This window comes from Acomys russatus, chromosome 15 (genome assembly GCF_903995435.1).
Source record: "Acomys russatus chromosome 15, mAcoRus1.1, whole genome shotgun sequence".
NCBI lineage: Eukaryota > Metazoa > Chordata > Mammalia > Rodentia > Muridae > Acomys > Acomys russatus.
The window spans coordinates 32,739,978-32,759,729 of record NC_067151.1 but is presented as its reverse complement, the minus strand read 5'-3'; the positions used below and the strand labels follow the sequence as shown (position 1 = coordinate 32,759,729).

Here is a 19,752-nt window from a genome sequence, read left to right as displayed (position 1 = left end):
AGAATAAACTTTTTACCTCATGAGTCCAACATTTTCTATCAGGACAGAAGAATAATCTAGGGATTTTTATAGCCCATTCCTCAGCCGTTTGTCTTCTCTGTAGTTTACTATTGCTTTCCAGTCCCTCTGCTGAGGAGAGCCTAGCACTAACAAAAAGCTCTTCCTGATGTAGGACCAAAGTCCCTCCTTGAAACTTTTAACTTCTAGTTATGATTCCCCCTACAGTCTTACTCTTTTAACAGAAAAAGGCCTTTAAAGTAAACATGATCAGCCAGCACATTACATTTTTTACTCTCTAGGCTTTGGTAGGAACTGCTCTTGACAATGACCTCTTCCTGGGCCGGCGACATGTGATACAGCACTCTCAAGATGCAGGATAATGGCAGCAGAGCCACAGAGCCCACTGAGCATCACAGTCTTGGGGACAGAGCCATCCTCTGCAGTTCACTTGTGCCACTAAGCTACGAGGCCTGGCAAGTTAGCTGTAATAAATGTATTCTCTCCTGGTGATACTTTCAGTTCATGTTGGTGCATTGGGATGCAGTTCCACTGTCTGTCAGTAACACTGACATGTCAGGTATCAGACAGAATGTACCTGCGCCCTCAGTCCTTATATTAATACCATGTCTCATGATAGTCACTGCCCTGCTCAGGGCCGGTACTCCATCTTATGGCTTCTGGCAAACATGATGACTAAAGTGTATTACTTCCCCCAGATGAACTGGGGACTGCAGAGCAGCACTCAGTAACTGAGACAGTTATGCCATTTGGGTAGTCCCAAACCCTGTTGCTAAATGCTGCACTAAATATCTGTGTGAGCATGTGTGGGGGGCAGGTGGTGGTGTCTGTTTCATCGGAGTACACACGTGTTCTGTGGCAGTCATGTGAAAGTCAGAGGATAACCACATGAGTCAGTTCTCAAATTCCCACCTTGTTAGAGTTAGGAACTTTAGTTGTTCTCTACCGCAAAGCACCAATATCTTAACTGGTTTAAACAGATGTAACTAGGATATCTTTTTGAGACACGGTCTCATTACATAACCCTGGCTGTCTTGGAACTTGTTGTGTAGACCAGGCTGGCCTCAGACTCACAAAGATCTGCCTGTCCACGCTCATGTGTGCTGGAATGAAAGGCATACATCATCCCACAGGATGTAAAGAGAATTCTAAGTATATGACTTTTGTATTTTTCCAACTTTATTTAATCTTGCTACTTTTAGGTATTTTTCCAAGGTTTGACTTTAGAATAAGTTTTGTATCATTATTTTGAGTAAGAACAAGCATAACCATTCTTTTAAAAAATGTGTGGAAGTCACAAATACAGTGTTCATAAAAAAACAGGATTTAGCTTAAATAAATTTAATATATCCTAAGTATAGAAAGACCCTAATATATGGATAGATTAAATTCACTAAATATTCTTCATCAAATACTTTAAAATCTGGGTTGGGAAATAGCCCAGTCTGTAAAATACCTTTCTAGGCAGGCATGACAATCTGAGTTCAAGCTTAAGAACATACACAAGAAAGCCAGGCGCAGTGGAGTCAGCCTGTGATCCTGCCACTGCGGGCACTTACTACACTTCCAGATGAGTCAGGCTAGTAAGAGGCCTGTCTCCAAAAACACCGCCGACAGTAGCTGAGGAACAGTGCCTGAGGCTGACCTCTCAGATCGCCTCATGTATAGTGCACATCTGTGTGCACCCACATATATGAACACACACACCCACACACACACACACACACACGTAGCTTCCCATATCCTCATTAGAACGCATGCCCATTTGGAGTGAAGCATACATTTTAACATGAACCACCTTTTCTGCCAATGGAATTTGTGTCTGTAAACAGAATCACCAGTTTTTATATACGTTTAATGCACAGAAAAGCAAATCAACTTTAAATGCAAATGAAGAACACACAAGGCACACAGACTACTATTAACACCTGTGTGTGCTGCCTAGTACTATTTTCATTTTGAAACAGTACCACCGGTTTTTAAATCATTTAACATGAGTGGAGGAAACGCTTGTAAAAAATAATATAGTTAATGAGTTAAAAACAACATGAAAACCTCTTAAGCTATGGAAAATCTCACTGTCATCCTTCTACGGTGGCCCTTTAATTTTCTCTATATATCTACTGTATGTCAAAATGAGCCCTGGAAACTTTTTTATTCAATTTTATTTATTTGTTTATGTATCTGTTAGGGTGGCTTACATGTAGGCCATGTCACACATTTGGAGGTCAGGTGACAACATAAGGGATCCATAGTGGATTCTCCTTCTATTGTGTAAATTGTCTGTCCTGGGATCTATGTTTTCAAGTTTGAGGTGAGCAGGATTGCCAATCTTGTCTTACTAATCAGGACCCTTGAGCTGAATTATTTTCCTGAAGTACAGTACTTGAGTTCACTACCCAGCATGCTAAAGTCAGATGGTGAGTGCAGAGCTGGGAGGGCTTCTAGTCGGCTGGAGTTGTTTGACAAATACACTGGAGAGAGGATTAAATAGTAAGAAAGAGTTAAGTAAGTGGTTTAATAAAATGCAAAATATATTCCATGTCTCTAGATTCCTCTGTGGGTTTTTTTTTCCTGTGTGTTTTTTAAAAGGCAAAAATCTCATTTACAGCCAGGCAAGGTGGCACATGCCTTTAATCCCAGCACTTGGGAGGCAGAGGCAGGCGGATGACTGTGAGTTCAAGGCCAGGCTGGTCTACAAAGCATGTCCAAGATAGTCAAGGCTACACCGAGAAACCCCATCTTGAAAACCAACAAAAATAAATCTCACTTATATTTAGTTTTTAGTGAACATTACTTACTTTTAAATGCTAATATTCCCTTAAGAGTAAGTTCGTATTTTTGTTTGCTAACCTACTATTATTTCTTTTTATTTCTCTTTGAAACACACTCTTTCTCTGTAGCCCTGGCTGTCCTGAAACTTCTTATATAGACTAGGCAGGCCTTGAACTCACAGAGATCCACCTGCCTCTGCTTCTCTATGCTGCGATTGTTGTGTGTGCCACCATACTTGACTCAAATGAAATTGGTACTCTTTTCTGCCATTGCTTTGAGGTTTAGATAACAGAGCACAAAGACAGTCTGCCTGAGCTTTGGCTTTGTTGTTGTGTGTCTTGGACAGAGAATAAAGAACCTCCAACATCTACAAAAGCAGCCTTGAGAGTACTGAGCTGCCCCTTCTGTCTCATCTGGTGACTTCTGCAGGAGGAGGCATCTCAGTTGTTTTATGAACTCTCTCTGTGCTCCGAGGAGTTTATATGTTGCCCACTCTATTGTGCATCAGTCCCAGCAGACCCACACACATTCTGCTGAGCATATTTGGGGGATAATTAGAGCTAATGAAGCCTGGAACAGAGCTAATTCTCTATGTGATTTATTCCCATGCTCCTGTCTGAAGCCCAAGAATTCTCCAGATCATGATCTGGCCCACTCATTGTTTCCCCTACCTTTGTGTTGACACAGCTACTCTGTTTTTAAGTTTGTGTTTGTGTCTTTAGCAGACATTAAAAGTACATCAGATTCCTTAAAAACTGAGAAATATATTCCTAAGTAGATTTTTATGTCACTTCATTATCCACATTGTTGGGAGTACGGCCAGCCCTCTGCCGCCTTTTGTTTGTGTTTTAACTTCAAGATGCTCATGGCACCGTGAGTAGATGAACAGGGTAGGAAGCCTGGAGGAGTGAGTCTCTTTCAAATCAGGTGCTGGGATGTTTACCCTGCAAGGGAAATGAGTGGAAATCATTGCTGAAGGATTTCCATTTCTGATCCAACTTTCCTGAGGAAGTCTGGAGGTCTTCGGAACTGTTAGGATGGCCTTCATGTTCCAGTGGTTTCATTAGCAAGGCTTCACTGTGCTGGCCTGGCTGAGGATGACATTTCTCCACATGCCCTCACCAAGCAGCCAGTGCTTCACTGGCCTGTAACACTTTAAACCCCATCAGCCAGCTCCTATTCCCTGTTATAACTGCGTCAGTGAGTGGCACTTGTGTTATGAAGGTTAAGATCTTGGTGGCTTGCTGGGGGCATAGTAGAATGGGGACAGACACAGTTACCAACAGAAGAAGAAGGCTCTGTGTTAAAGCTGTGCATTACCAAGTAAGAAGCCTAGGCCTCTGTAGGTAGCTTTTGTCATCTGTGTCCTGCTTGTGCTTCTCTTGCCAAAGAGCTAGGGCAGAAGTTAAGAGCTGGCACTTTTATGTACTGAGCCCAGTACTTGATATTCTCCATACTCTGAACTTGAGAAAACAAATAGCTTAAGGGCAAAGACCGGTTTACTGCAGACATTAAAATACCTACTTCAGTAAAGCTCACCAAGCAGGCTGGTTAAAGAGTATTGATGGTCCTGAGATATTAACATACTCCTTCTGATAAATGCCAGTCTTAACTCTACACCCTAGGCTATGGCTTCTTCTCCTCATATGCCAACCCTTTGCTCACAAGGCAGCCAAACATGCAAACAACTCATTTTAGGGCCTTGAGAAGGAAAGTTATCTGTAAATTTTTGTCTCATTTAAGAAGACAAATACTGTGGTAGAATTACTATTAATGGCTTTCCCTGTATTGTAGGTGTCCTACAAGCTGCTTGTAATTTTGTCCTCTCAAAAACACTGTAGAGGGGACACTACTGCCTCTGTCCCTTTGGTGAGACCCTGAGACACAGGAAAGCCCAGTAACTCCTATACATTTAGAAAGCCAGGTATAAGGAAAGCTGTGATTTTTGTCCATGTCTGCTGGCTTCACAGCTCAGGCTCCACTTTCTTGGTCTATATGCCAAACCTCTCTAAGTTTGTTTTCTTGTATGCAAAATGAAGATAAGAATATCTACATTGTGAGATTATTATACAGATTAAATCAATACAATCAAATAAGTAAACAATTTAAAAAGTGTCTTTCCCAAATCCACAAAGGACCTATTAGCTAGATTTCAGCATTTCTGACTGTGATCCCTGAGTTTATCCAAAATGGTTATTGGATGAATATTTTCTAAATGTCTAATTTAGATAGTAGTATCTATCTTGTTTTTAGGTGAAGACTTTATTAATTCTGCTAGTTATTTTGACCATGTACTACAGTGTTTGTAAAATGAGTGAATTTTTTCATTCTTTCTCTCCAAAGAAACATAGCTAGCATTGGTCACTCTCAAATTTAATTTCCAGCCAAAAACCTTTCTCCACACATTAAGCTTATTCTTCCTGCAATCTCTACATCATCTTCTCCCATATCTCAGACACATTTCAGACTAACATCCAAGCTCACCACCTATTACTCAAGTGGAAATTCCTTTGTTTCCCACCAGCAAGCTGACTTTGCTCTCACTTTTATGCTACATATACACAGCACCAATAAACCCATTCAGACCAACATTATATCCACTATTATTTCTAAAGTGTCCTTGGCATCCCCTCCTCACGTGTTTGTGTGTGTGTGTGTGTGTGAGTGTGTGTGTGTCACATGAACATGAGTATGCATGCACACACACACTCAAGCACTACAGCAGGGTTTTGCTGTCTTCCTTTTGTTCACTGCCTTGTCTCCTTGAGACAGAGTCTCTCACTGAACCAGAGAGCATCTTTTCAATTATGTTGGCTGGCCTGTGTGTGCTCAAGATTGTCTATCCCCATGCCTCACTCCCGTGCCAGCTGCCATCCCATCCTTATCGCCTTCCTGCAGTACCCTTTACTGCCATTTCTCAACATAACAACTAGAATTGAGGAGGGAAGGCATGGCATGAAGCAGCTGGAAGTTTACTTCTTTATCTACACTTACAGGACAGTGAGAGCTAACTGGGAATGGTGGGAGTCCCCCAGTGATGTAGCCGCTCCAACAAGGCCACACCTCTTAACCCTTCCCAACAGTTCCATGGATTGGGGACTTACAATCAAATACATGAGCCTGTAGGGGTATTCTCATTCAAACCATCACACGCTCTCTGCCTTCTTATCCTCTACTTTTCACTGACAACAATTGCATTTCTTCTTCATCTGAGTGGTCTTTAGGGCTCAGGGTTTTGCCTCACTTGACTCTGCTGTGGTCGGTTTGGTAGAGTTGAGCACCATTGAAAATTAAGTTCTTAAACTGCAGATGACTTCCTTTCCCAGGTGGCAATCAGCTTACCTTTTATTTGTCCCTCACTCCAAACGCTAGCACAGGACTGTACACATAAGAAGGTCTCTGTGCAAACATCAGGTGAGAGATTGAGGAGAGAAAATGGGGCATGAAGTAGTTAAAAGAATGGTGGCTAAGTGATGATTAGTAGCCATTTATTTTTTTATGCAGATTTCAAATTTAACTTTCATTCAGTATTTCACCTTAAGTGTAATATTGATTACATGTTGTAACTCTGACTTTCCATTTTCTCTTCTGATATTATTAAAAGTCAAAACTTGGTAAGTAGATTGAGAATCTGCTCAGGCATTTTAGGATGTTACTATGAGCTTGCTGTTGTTAAATCAGATCATGAAGCAAGTTTTGACTTCGTACTGGCTGGTTTTGTGTGTCAACCTGACACAAGCTAGAGTCAAGAGAGGAAGGTATCAGAGAAGAAGGGGCCTCAGTTGAGCTTCCAGGGCATAAAGCAGTAAGGAGTCCTCAGTGGTGGAGGGCCCACCCCCTTGTGCTTGCTGGCATCCATAGGCTGGTGGTTCTGGGTTCTATAAGGAAGCAGATTGAGCACACCATGGCCTGCAAGCTAGTAAGCAGCGCTCCTCCATGGCCTCTGCTTCAGCTCCTGCTTCCAGGTCTATGCTCTGCTTGATTTCCTGTCATGACTTCCTTTGGTGATGAACAGCAATATGGAAGTGAAAGCTGAATAAACCCCTCCCTCCCCAACTTTTTTTTTTTTTCAGTCATGGTGTTTTTGTCACAGCAATAAAAACCCTAACTAAGACCGAGTTTTAGTCCTGACTTGAATGGCTACATGTTACTACTCTGAGACAGTACTTAAGCCACTCTGCAACACAATTCAGATTACCCCTTCATTTAAGGGCTTGAAGATAAATATTTTCACTTTTCGTCATTCACAAATGATGAACTTTCTGGGCTTAAGTCTGTGTGTAAGCATTGTTTAAAATTGACAGCTTTAGGCTGCTGCTGGGGAGTGGATGTGTGAGGCTACTGTGAATACAGCCATGCACGTTTATGGTGTTTGTAGTGCTTTGTCAACCAGCTTGGGAGCATGGAAAAGCAGCCATGAAATTCCTCGTCTGGACTTCAGCAGGGAGCTTAAGCCATTCAGTTAGCAGACATTTACTGAGGTTGTCTGAAAGCTCCCCACTATTCCCTGTGAGACCATCCCTGCCTAGCACAATTCACAGGTCAGTAGGGCTGCAAACCACAGACCACACACTTGCCGTTCATTAGGCAAAGAACCCAGTGAGTGCAGAAGGAGGTACTGCAGAGCTGAAGGGGGGACATCAGGACACAGCCCAAGAACCCTTTCTGAGCAAAGCCTGAAGACTGGGTGTGTTGGTTCTGTCAGCAAGCATTTTAGAGCATAATTTTCTCTTTCTACCCTCCTGTTCTCAAGAATCAGGAGAACCAACTCAGCTGCAAGCCATATAGCTCATGACTTCTACATAAAGACAAGCCTGCGAGAAAAACCCCACGAGCAGGAACAGTATTTGGCTGCACCTGAGTTGGTTTTCATCCTTGGATACAGAAACTTACCAGTTACCGTACAAAAATATCCTCATGAGCAGCAAACTTTCTAGAAAAAAGGTAGGGTCCGTTTTAACGCCTGATCAAGGGGTTATCTGGTGAAAAGGTGAATCAGGCAGCTGACTCGAGGGCTTGAGAGATAGGCAGAGGAGCCACCATCATGAGACCATGAGCAGCAAGTCTGCAGGAGGCACTCTGTGATGAGACCAGTGATTGTGAGGAGCACCAGCAGAGGAAAGTGGGCCAGGAGTTTTCAGCGAGGAAGAAAACTAACACAATTGCTGTAAGGCCAAACACAGAGAATGTGGCGAAGAGCTGAGATCAGTGTTAACTGTCAGAGTTCAGAGGACGTGAAGAATCCCTTGCCTCTCCACACCTGTGTTAGTCAGATTGTAGAGACAAACCAGAGCCAGCCAGGCTGAAGTAGAAGTCGAAGGTGGAAGGTGAATTATGGGATACACTTGCAATAAAGTCGGGTAGAATAGAAATGAGATTTTGTCAAATGTGGATGCAGGAGAAATTCTAAGAGCTGTTGAGCATACTGGGTTACAAAAAAAGAAGCTACGGATGTGAAAGCTGACAGGAAGGGCAATTCATGGAGCTGGCTTGTTTTCATACTAACAGATGGAAATGTTATGATTTTCTTACCACCGCAAACAATTGACACATTGCTGTTTTCTGTGAGGTAGTTTGTAGATGTTACCGTAGCATTTTATTTATTCTTGTCCTATGTATTAATGAGGAAAGGATGAGATAATGGCTTTGGAAATTTAGCCAGAGGTTTCAAAGGGCAACAAAGGGTGTGGCAGTGTGGGAAATAATTAAGGCTATAGAAGACTTACTACTAGCTGGCATTGAAGACTCCCTTTTCTCTTGTATACAAAAGCTATGGGATCCAGGTGAGGGCCGTGGAAGGACCATCACCAACAGGAGGAGAAGGCTGTGACACCGATCCAAGAGGAAAAGAGAGTGAGTGACTTAGGAGTAGAGATTACCATGTGCAGACTGAATGTGAAACAGCATCAGTTTACATAAAGTCAGAATTACTCACACCACAGCTACCACATGTGGAAGAAGGGAGGAACAAAATTCGAGAGACCCAGGGATGAGGACTTGTCGAGAGTTTATGGCAGAAGGACATGGGGACTGGGGGTGCTGTTCCTCTGTGGCAACTGCTGAGCTGCTGGTTCCAAACTGATGGGAATCAACTGTAGTCAAGTTTATAAGCTGGAAGAAAATAAAATGATGACAAAAACTGCAAGTCTTCTTGATAGGTTATCAGATTTATAAGCTGCAGGCTGTCTAGTTTAACTTGAATTTCAGGCAATCACTTCATTGGTCAATCCAAATTTTAATAAGTATCCAGTTGGGCAGTTTCCATGACAGTCATGGATGGAGGTGAGATAGCAATGTGGTGAGTTCTTGAGCAGTGGGCGTGTAAGATGTCTGGAAGGCAGTGGGCAGAGGAGAAGCAGAATGAGGTAAAACACGGATGTGAGTGAACAGAGATGACTGGGATCCAAAGTCCAGAGCCTTCATATTAAAGTAATAGATTTTCTATTACTTTAAGTGAACTCTGTAAGAATGGTAATAACAATTGGAATGGAAAAACAAAAGGAGCCAAAAAGAATAGAATGGGCTCTGCTTTATGACTGCCGAAGGAACGGGCTGAGTCAGCAGAGGCTGCGCTGTGTGTGTATGGGGGGTGGGGGGGCAATGGTTATACACATCACAGTGGCCTTCTGGGACAGTGGGAGCCAAAGAAACTTCACAGAACCCTTGTAATTCAGTACTCTGAATACCTTTAAAATATTTAATTAAATAGTTCTAGCTCAGTATCTCAGAATAGTGCAATTAATTCAAATCCTTCTGAAGCCTGAATGACCCTCGGGACAGTCAGAACATTGCTCCCCCTCCTGCTGTGCACCCTGCCCCCACCATTCTAGTGGAGGTGACATTACCAGTGAGAGCACCGTCAGGGGTCAAACCTGGCTTGAATCCAGTGTTTCTGAAGAAGGAAGGAGCCTGCTGTTCTGGCTGCTGCATCTGAGATATGTAAAACTGACAAATACTCTTCCTTTGTCTCTGCTTCTCAGGTAACTCCTTTTAGAAAAAGATGCTCCTGGCTTGGGTTCAGAAAGCTCAGGTCTGGGGCTTGAGCTTTGTTGTGAACTGTATGGTCTTTTTAACTGGCTGGTTCTTAACTCATCTATTGAGAGCCTTGAGGAAGGTGATTTCTAAGGCCCCCTTCCTCCCCTCCTTTCATTGTTAAAATTTTATTTAACTTTGAGATCTGTGTGCAACCTTTATAGGTGAGTGCACTAGTAAAGCATACTACAGTTTGAAATCTAGTAAATATCTAATAGAGTTACTTTATAATGTTTTCTTTATAGCACATCATTTGTTATTTAAATCTTTAGTTTTTGAGTATTTGTAAGACAAATTAAGTTATTGTGGTTTGCCTTTACCAACACTCAAATTGAGGAGTCTTTATTTCACACAGTGTTGGTGTTAGGCAGGTCTAGTTCACCTTTTTCTGTCTTCAGCTATCTCCACCCCCACTTTAAGTAAGTGACCCCTCACAGGAAGCTGAGAAGTACTAGCCAGCTTAGTCTTGAGCTTCCAGGCTTCAAAACTGTGAACTCACTTCACATTAATTTATTGATCATTTACTCTTGGATATTCTGTTATGGCAATAAAGTAATTTACAGCTTTGGGAGCTTGAAAGAGAATTCACAGTTAAGAGTACTCACTGCTTTACTAGGACCTGAATTCAGTTTCCAGCACCTATGTTCAGCAGCTCACAACTACCTGTAGCTCCAGTTCCAAGAGGTCTGATGACCTCTTCTGGCACACACAAGTACTTGCAAACACACACACACACACACACACACACACACACACACACACACACACACCAATACACATAGTTTCAGATTATTTTTAAAATATCTAAAGACACAAGTTTCTATATTGATCTTTATATAACTTTAGATCCTTATGTAACTTCAGTGGATATTATAAACTGAAAACAAAGTTGAATGATAAAAAAGTAGTTAATCATGCAAAATTAATTCATGGCTTTAGGGTACTAAAAGAACTTACAAGTTTAATCAAAGAAGCAATCCCTGAGGAATAATAGAGAACATGAAATATGTTTGAAGACATGATTGAGGCAAATATTAGAACATTGTGTATTTGACATCATCTTTCCAACATTGCTCAGCAAGGTGTGGAAAGGACATTAGGAAAGAGACACCATACAACCTTACTTTCCTAGAAAAGAAAATAGAGTTTAAAATGTAAAAACAAAAACCATATTCTGATAAATTTCTCATAAGGTCTAACTCAATCTCTAAGAAGGTAAAACACAGGTGGGCATTCCTGTTCCCTTGAGGAATGGGTTCTATGACTTCCTATAGCCGCCAGCACATACATAGACGTTAGGCCCATATACAGACCAGCACAGGACTTGCATATAACTACACATCTATATCCAAATTAGTCATAATCTCCAATAGGATATAAACATAGTATAAATAGTGGTTCTACAGTATTTAAGGTATAGTACCAAGAAGGGGCATGTACAAGTTAGTACAGATGGGTTTTTTTTCTGAATGATTTTGATTGATGATTGGTTGAATTCATGAATGAGAGTCCTGTAGGTGCAGATGCAGAATATCAGCTGAGTAGTGTAAGAAGTAGTGAAGGGGCTGGGTGTGGCAGTACAAGCCTTTAGTCCAACACCGAGGAGACAGAGGAGAAGGATCTCTTTGAATTTTAGGGTGTTGCCTGGTAGTATATATAGTACTTACCTATTATGCACAATGTCCTGAGTTAGATCCTCACCACCTCAGACAAAATAATCAAAACAAGAAACTCATAAAAGTACAAATTGGTTAGAAATAAAAGGATATAAAGAGACATGCCATATAAATCACAAAGCATTTGAGTGGCTACACTCATAACAGACAAAACACACTTCTGAAAGAGTAGCTAGTCCCAGCACTTGGGAGGTAGAGGCAGGAGGATCTATGAGATTTCACGGCCAGCCCAGCCTAAAACTCAACTCTAGGACAGTCAGGACTACACAAAGAAATCTTATCTCAAACAAGCAAACAAACAAACAAAAACTAAAACAACGACAACTAAAAGAATAGCTAAACTGGACATTTTATAATGATGAAGGCTTCCATTTGTTGTGTACCTGACAATAAGTCTCAGTAAATATAAAGCAAAGGCACAGAATGGAAAGATGAAATACACAGTTATTCAATAGCAGTTAGAAACTCCAATATCCCACTTTAATAGTGTATAAAATAACCAGATAAAGACGGACAAGTTCAAAGAAGACTCAACCAAGTATGTTCATGATGTAGTCAAGGAGAGCTTTGAATGCAGCCCAGTACAGAAGCCTACACTTACTTATAACACTGTGAGATAATGATGATGATGATGATGATGATGATGATGATGTGTGTGTGTGTGTGTGTGTGTGTGTGTGTGTGACTTGATTGTACTGTGAGTGTGTGTGTTAGTGACTATTCTATTGCTGTGAAGAGCCACCACGGCCAAGGCAACTCTTAAGAAGAAAGCATTTAATTGGGGGCTTGATTACAGTTTCACAGGTTTTAGTCTTTATCATCACAGCACGGAGCATGGTAACACACAGGTAGCTGAGAGCTGCATTCTGATCTGCAGACCACAGGAACACACAGACTCTGGGTCTAGCATGGGTTTTTGAGACCTCAAAGCCCACTCTCAGTGACACACATCTTTCAACAAGGTCACGCCTCCTAATCCTTCTAATCCTTTGAAATAGTGCACTGCATTGGACTAAGCCTTCAGATATGTGGCCCTGTGGGGACCATTCTTATTCAAACCACTGCAGTGTGTGGCTTAATTGCACTGTGATACTGTGTGTGTGTGTGACTTAATCACACTGTTTTAAAGCATGAATTTCTGAGTGTAGATCAAACCTCATTGACATGTGCAATGCCAAAAGATTGTATACAGTTAAAACTAACCAGACCTAACAAATATTTGGAGATCACTGAGCAATAGTTAAGTTCTTCTGTAGTATCTGTGGAACAAGAGAGTTAAGTTGTTTTTTGTTTTTAATCTACAAACCAAATTAGTGAGTAAAGTTTGGAAAACAGGTATAGTCCCTTCAGTGGTCCTGGAAGAGCTGTTAGTTTGTCCAACTGAGGCTATTGTGGCTGGATGTGGTGAGTTTAGCTTGGGTGTGTGCAATGCTCATGTGTGTATTACAGTATGTCCATCTGACCAACAGGTAGAAGTTACGAGTGTGAACAGAGAGTTTCCTAACAGTTATTTCTTGTGAGACAGAGTCAGCATTGTTCCTTCATGGGTTATGTCTCTTAAAATTTATAATTTAAAGTCTATGAAGGAACATCAAGTGTCAATATGCAAGGTTGGTTTCATTATCAGGAAACTACAAATATGTGAAATGTATAATTCCTGCAAAATACCTTCTTCCCCCAAAATGGAGAAGCTGTTGATACCAGCATAGCCTGCAGGACTTAGATTCCATGTCAGACCATCCCAAACTAAACAAACCTCTAAATCAAGTGGATATTATTATGAATAGGGTCTTCTTCAGATATTTCAAAGAAAATCAGTGGACATATTCAAGTATACCAGGTAAGACTATTAATAATTTGAAGTCTCTTTTGGTTCCCATTTCTGGCCATGCTCTTACAGAGAACCTGGATTCAGTTTCCAGCACCCACGTGGTAGTTCAAACTATCTGTAAGTCCAGTTCCAGAGAACTGGGTGCCTTTTTCTGATCTTTGAAGTCACCAGGCACATTGGTGGTGCAGATAGAACATTCATGCACATAAAGTAAAATAAACAACTTATTCTTTAAAATAAATACATGGTGTCTATCCCGTCCTCAGTGAGAGAGAGAGAGAGAGAGAGAGAGAGAGAGAGAGAGAGAGTATGTATTTGGCAGAGTTCAGAGGACAAACTCAGGTTTCTGCCCTCATTTTCTACCTGGTTTGAGACAGGATCTCTTTGTTGTTCATTGCTTTTTTGCTCACTAGGCTAGCCTGCTTGCAAGCTCCCAGGTTTCACTGTCTCCAACTTGCCTCTTGCTGTAGAAGCTCTGAGATTATAGATTCATGCTTTCTGGCTTTATATGAGTCCTGGCGATTCAAACGCAGGGGCTCAAGCTTGCAAGACACATATTTTATTCACTGAGCCTTCTTCCCGCCTTCTTCATTATTGTAGCTCAGAGTGGTGTTTTAGATTGATACCTGTGAATAGTCACAGAAACAGAAAAATGAGTGAAAGATGCTGTGCTTACCATCATACTGATCTTTCTGATATGCAATTAATCTCTCATAAATAAATCAAAGTATCTTTTTATAAAAAATGGTTTATTTGGGCATTTTGCCTGCATGCATGCCTGCATGTCTGATGCCATGGATCCCCTGAAACTGGAGTTACAGACAGTTGTAAGCTGCCATGTTGGTGCTGCAAACTGAGCATGGGCCCTCTAGAGGAACATCCAGGACTCCTAACAGCTGAGCCATTCCTCCAGCACCAAATCAAAGAATCTTAATGTTACCTTCCTTAGTGCATGAAGCCACCACAATTAGTTTGTTGGAAGAACCATATTAGAAGTGAGCTTCCAGGGTACAGAGTTGAAATTAAATAGTTTTAATTTCTAAAATAATTTTTTTTTGGAAATTCCATTTTTTGTAACAAAAATGTTGTCTTAATGCTAAGAAATAGTTTCAAACATGTGTTAGAGTGATAAAAGACCATGACCAAAAGCAACTTGTGGGAGGAATGGGTTTATTTCAGCTTGGCATTTTCACATCACAATCCGTCATTGATGAAAGTCAGAGCAGGAACTCTAATCAGGAACCTGGAGGCAAAAACTAAAGTCCCGCTCATGGACTGCTGCTTACTGGCTTGCCAGCTCCTGGTTTGCTTGGCTTCCTTTCTTACAACATTCAGGACCACCAGCCCAGGGGTGGCACCAACCGTCAGGAAAATGCCCAACACGCTTTCGGAAAGGCAGGTCCTATGGAGTCAATTTTTGTTTTTGTTTTTGGGTTTTTTTGTTTTTGTTTTTTGTTTGTTTGTTTTGTTTGTTTGTTTGTTGTTTTTTTGATCAAGATTCCTTTTTCCCACATGACCTTGTGTCACATTGACATGAAAAATAGCCAGCACAACACATCTGGCATAGGTTTATGCCTTTCAATGCAGTTTTCCATGCTCACACACAGGGGAAGCGGTTGTTCAGTGCCATGCCCTAGTCTAGTATGTAGCTTTACGCCTCTGCCTCTTGAAGAGAAGCCCTTTCTCCCTGTGGAAACTCCCTTTGCTCCCAGAGTTACATACATGTGGTTAGCTTGTTCGTTCTTCCACAAACAGGCTGACTCCTAGCTCTAGAGCAGTGGAGCCAAGCACAGGAGTCCTGGAGTACTGGCACTAGTTGGGGATGCCAAGGTGATGCATTACTTCCAAAATGGAGGCAGCATCAGGTAGTAGAATGTTCTAAAGATACAAGAAGTGTGGATGCATGGTCCTTGGCATTTGGTAAAATCATCTCCAGGGAAATCTGAAGAAAGATAGAGATCAGGAACCCAAGCTCCCTCTCAGGTGTTCTTTCCCTTTACAAATGGTAACTGTCCTCACCCATGCAGATCTGGGGTATTAAACTCTGCATTAAGTTTTAGCTCCTAATATTACAGTTGGCCATGCCTGGTCCATAACATACATCAGGTTTTATTGGGAGGGGGTGTTTTGATTTGTTTTTTGTTTTTCAAGACAGGGTTTCTCTGTATAGCCTTGGCTGTCCCGGAATTTACTCTTTATACCAGACTGGACTTGAACTCAGAGATCTGCCTGTCTCTTCCTTCTGAATGCTGGGATTAAAGGCATGTGCCACCGTGCCTGGCTGGGTTTTATATTATGAATGAATTGTTCATGACCTGTTGGTTGTGATTTGTGTGTTTGTGTGATTTGAAGAGTTATTTAGTGAAATGTGTATAAGGCACAGCAGGCAATTGATAAATAGGTGTAATTCCAGGCCTTGGGTATGTAGCCCAAGTTAGTAATTACTTGTAGAAGAAAGTAGTCCTGCCATAGCAAGCAGTTTGGGCATTTTTTTTTTCTAATGAAAGAAGAGGCGCTTGACATTGCATTTTTCAGGAAAGCATCAGATCTGTTTACCTTGTTGAAATTCAGGTTGTTGTATTTCGGTGTCGGTTCTTTGGTTTTGGCAGCACTTCTGAAGTGTCTGTTCACTCCCTTAGTGGATGAATGCTGGTGTTGACACCACCTAACAAGCAGGGATTATGTGTTTACAGAAGAAGTAATATGATAGGTCAGGTCTTGGAGGCTCCTCTCAAGAGCTTGCGCATAGTGAGTAGCTGGCAGGGAGGGCAGAGCTGACACTCTGGAGGGCGGTGTTGACACCTGCCTCTCTTCTCCAAAGCTCTCTTGATCATGTTCAGCTGCTCTGTTCTCATGTGGGGAATAATAGTAGAGGAAAGCTGCTTTTCGGTCTCATTTTTCTTGCTAATTTACACATTCAAGCCATTTTTTTTGTTTGCTACCCTTATTTGCTATTCCCTTTTGTCAAGGCGCTGTTCTCTTTCTTGCCTCGGGCCTACGAACTAATTTGAGCTTCCATAATTACTTCATGTTTTACACCTGTCTGCATATCATGGCCCCTCTTCCTCTGCATTTAAGCTGTGTATTTCTTTGCAGAAAAAACCTGGATTTTATATTCAAGAACTTCTCGGTTTCTGCCCTCAGACATCGTAGGGAAGAAACACAAAGAAACTGTTGCAGTGCTTTCATCTGCAGCGTGACTGACCTCCACAGTTCATGAAGGACAAATGGACGCTGTCTGCTCAGACAGCTTGTGTTAAGATGTTGTGGAGCAGAGAGGCTGAGCTTTGTCCTCGTGAATGAAGCGATGGTTGTAGTCATTTTAGAATCATTAAGGCTGTGAATGCAGCGCCTTGCCCTGCAGTGTGTGCTCTGTGGCCACCCCTCTGCTTTAATAACAGCTGATTAAATTTGGGTCAAGAGCACTCTGAAGAGCATTACAATGAAGAAACTGTTGTAAAAGTTACCTGTTTAAAAAAGGCAATTGATTAGATGTTTAACTTAAGTGACAGCTACAATTCATTTCCCGTTCTTGATGCCATCCTGCAGCCTGGCTGCCTTTTATAATTTGGGCTTCATTCTTAAGAACACTTGAATAACCCAGAGTTGCTTTCCACTTGAGCCTGCTCCAATCCAATTAGGAGTTTAACAAGGGTCAAATTAAGGAGACTTTACACTCCATGTTTGCATCATTAGTCATAAGGCTGTTAGGTGAGCATGTGACTGTGCGTCAGGGACAGGGGAAAGGCTGTAGTATTGGACAGACCAAGGCTGTCATCCAGCATGTGCCCTGCCCGTGGGCTGATGGAGCTCAGCAGGCTAGCAACAGTGTTCCTTGTCAGGAGCTGGTGTGCAGTTGTTGGGAGAACAGACCTAGCTGGGCTGATGAAGATTGTGTTTTCAGCTTGCTCTCTTCCTCCTCGGGCAGTCTGTTGTGATTGGGCAGACTGCTGGGAAGGCAGGAACTTGAAACCTCTTGAGCACTCATTATTTTTGATGAGCTGACAACTATCTAGGCTCCTTTCTCTTCCTGCTTTTTTTTTTTTTTTTTTTTTTTTTTTTTTTTGAAACATAATTTTTGGTTCTGTAAAACATTATCATGAGACATGAAAATGCAAGGTTTTAGAGTCAGTGTAGTAGAAGTTCTGTGAAAATCACTTCCCTTCCATTTGAAAGCAAAGTTTGTGAGAGTATTTTCAAAATTTGTGTTACTAAGGATAGCATTTTTTCCATTTTTCTGACCATTTCATCAAATTGTGTTTGTAGCTGTTAATGTTTATCAGCCACATTATGTCACTGTGCAGAGAAAAATGACCTGTTTCCAAAAGGAAAAGACAACAGGATTCTGCTCAGCAGTGCCTGTATGCGTGAGCTATTGCTGGGGACTACTGGCATGCCCATGAGCAATGCTTTGTGCCAGAATACAAAGTAAAGACTTATCTAAAAATAACACTTCCATTGTTCCTTTCTTACCTCCTCAACCCATTAACAGGTGCTTTAGTATCATGAGAGTTTTCATAGTCTAATCCCCTTTCAGAAGCTTTTCAGAATAAAAGCCCTAAATGGTCCTCAGTATTAATTGGATGTGACTTCTGTACAATGTGATTTCAAGCTCTCAGAAGCACATTTTCACTGCTTACCCTTTTTCAGTAGAGCGGAGCGTGGAAAATGCAAGCTACTGTGTAATGTAGTCTTGAATGTGAATCATTTTGTTGTTCCCTTACATTGGTTTCCAGTGTAAAAAGAAGTATTGTCTCTGATAATGACTGTTACTCCTCAAAAATATTATTTTGTTAGTACATTTTAAGGTGTCTTCTCAGGGTTGATATTTTTCAAAGCTTCACTTGAGGCTTGGATTTGCCAAGAATTAAGGGGTATGATGAAGTCTGTCTGGCACAAAGCAATTGGGTGTGGTAGTATGATACCATTACATCTTTGTTTGTGCCACAGCAGCTTCATACCCAAGAGCTTCTAGTACTGGCGTCTCACCTCTCTGTGAGAGACCCCACAAGCCTCATGACCTGCGGGAAGAATGAAGGGAGGAATGAAATTCGAGTTAGTACCATCTTTTCAGGCACTGGATCAAACCTCCCAAAGTCTGACCCTGTGGTTTATTCTTATACATGTAAGCTTAGTCAATGTTTGGGGAAAAGTTTCCATGTGACAATTATCACAACAAAGCTTTAGACAGTGCTACATAGAAACTTCCTAGCAAAATAGCAAAGCACCTGTGACCTTTACAAAAAGAGTGAGTTCTACTAACTGACAAACAGAGCTCAGGCTAGGGCCTGGAGAGGAAGGATTTGTAATAAGCATATGGATAGAATGTATTGGTAGTGAGAACAAAAGGCACATAGGACCTCTTTCATGAGGATGGGCTCTGTTCTCTGAGTATTAAGCCTGAGTATTAGGGCCTAAACAAAGTTCAGGATGTGGGGGGATTCAGGTGGAGGCTCCGCTCCTAATAGAATAGCAAAGAAACACCAGGTTGTTTGCCCACTTTCACTCTGGCATTCCAGGTGACCAGGCGCCATTCATTTCCTTCTGCTGAAGAAAGTTGGTGTGCTTGATAGTCCTGGTTTCCCCAGTGCTTATTCTAAAGCTTTGCTTCCTGCAGCCTTGTCCCTGAGTTGGGTTGCTTTACTTACACATCTGCCTTCGGATGCATTAATATCTGGCAAACATAAACCTTATTGTCAACAAACAATTTAATTCTGGTTCTGTGCTTTCCATGCCAAATTCTATTTCCTTGCTGTCTTATCCATCAATCTTGTGTCGAGAATGGGAATATTAGTTCTTTGGATTCTACATTTTATCACTGACTCTCAGTATTTGTGTTCTCCATGATAGACAGTTCTGTGGGTGTGTGTGCACACGTGTGTACACACATACAAGCATCTTTTTATGGGAAGGAAAGGTAGTCTATTTTTAACAAATAACTTGAGCATTTCTGTTATGAAACCAGAGACCAAGCCAGTGATGAGGAAAACTTGTGTCCTGCCCTCTGGGGCTTTGGTGGAGGTCAGAAACCAGCCAAATTTAAGTAAGCACACAATATGATGTCCATGTGCAGCTGTGAGGAAGAACATGGTCACTCATGTGACATAGCAACTAGCTCAGGGATGTCTTCCCTAAAGAGCTTGCTTTGAGCTCACCCACTAAAGGCACCTCACTATGAAAAAATGTCTCCTTTCTAAGTACCTGTATAGGCTTTTGACACTTACAGCCCTAAACTTCAAGTCCTGATAGCACACAGGAGGGTAACAGAAAGTGTCTGCAAAGAGTCACCAGTGACTAGACATAGAGCCAGGGGGAAATTCATGGAAGCTGCATGTGGTCTTCATGAACAGGCCAAAAAATCATGAATTCCAAAACTTCTTCCATTTTGCCGGCAATTTCTCTGGGTTTAATTCTACCTTC

At 41.6% G+C, this 19,752-nt stretch overlaps 1 protein-coding gene across 7 annotated transcripts in view; it reads left to right on the top strand.

Moving 5' to 3' along the window:
• Positions 1–19,752, top strand: part of Nbea (neurobeachin) — a 657,568-nt gene that overhangs the window by 513,414 nt on the left and 124,402 nt on the right. The window lies entirely within an intron of this gene.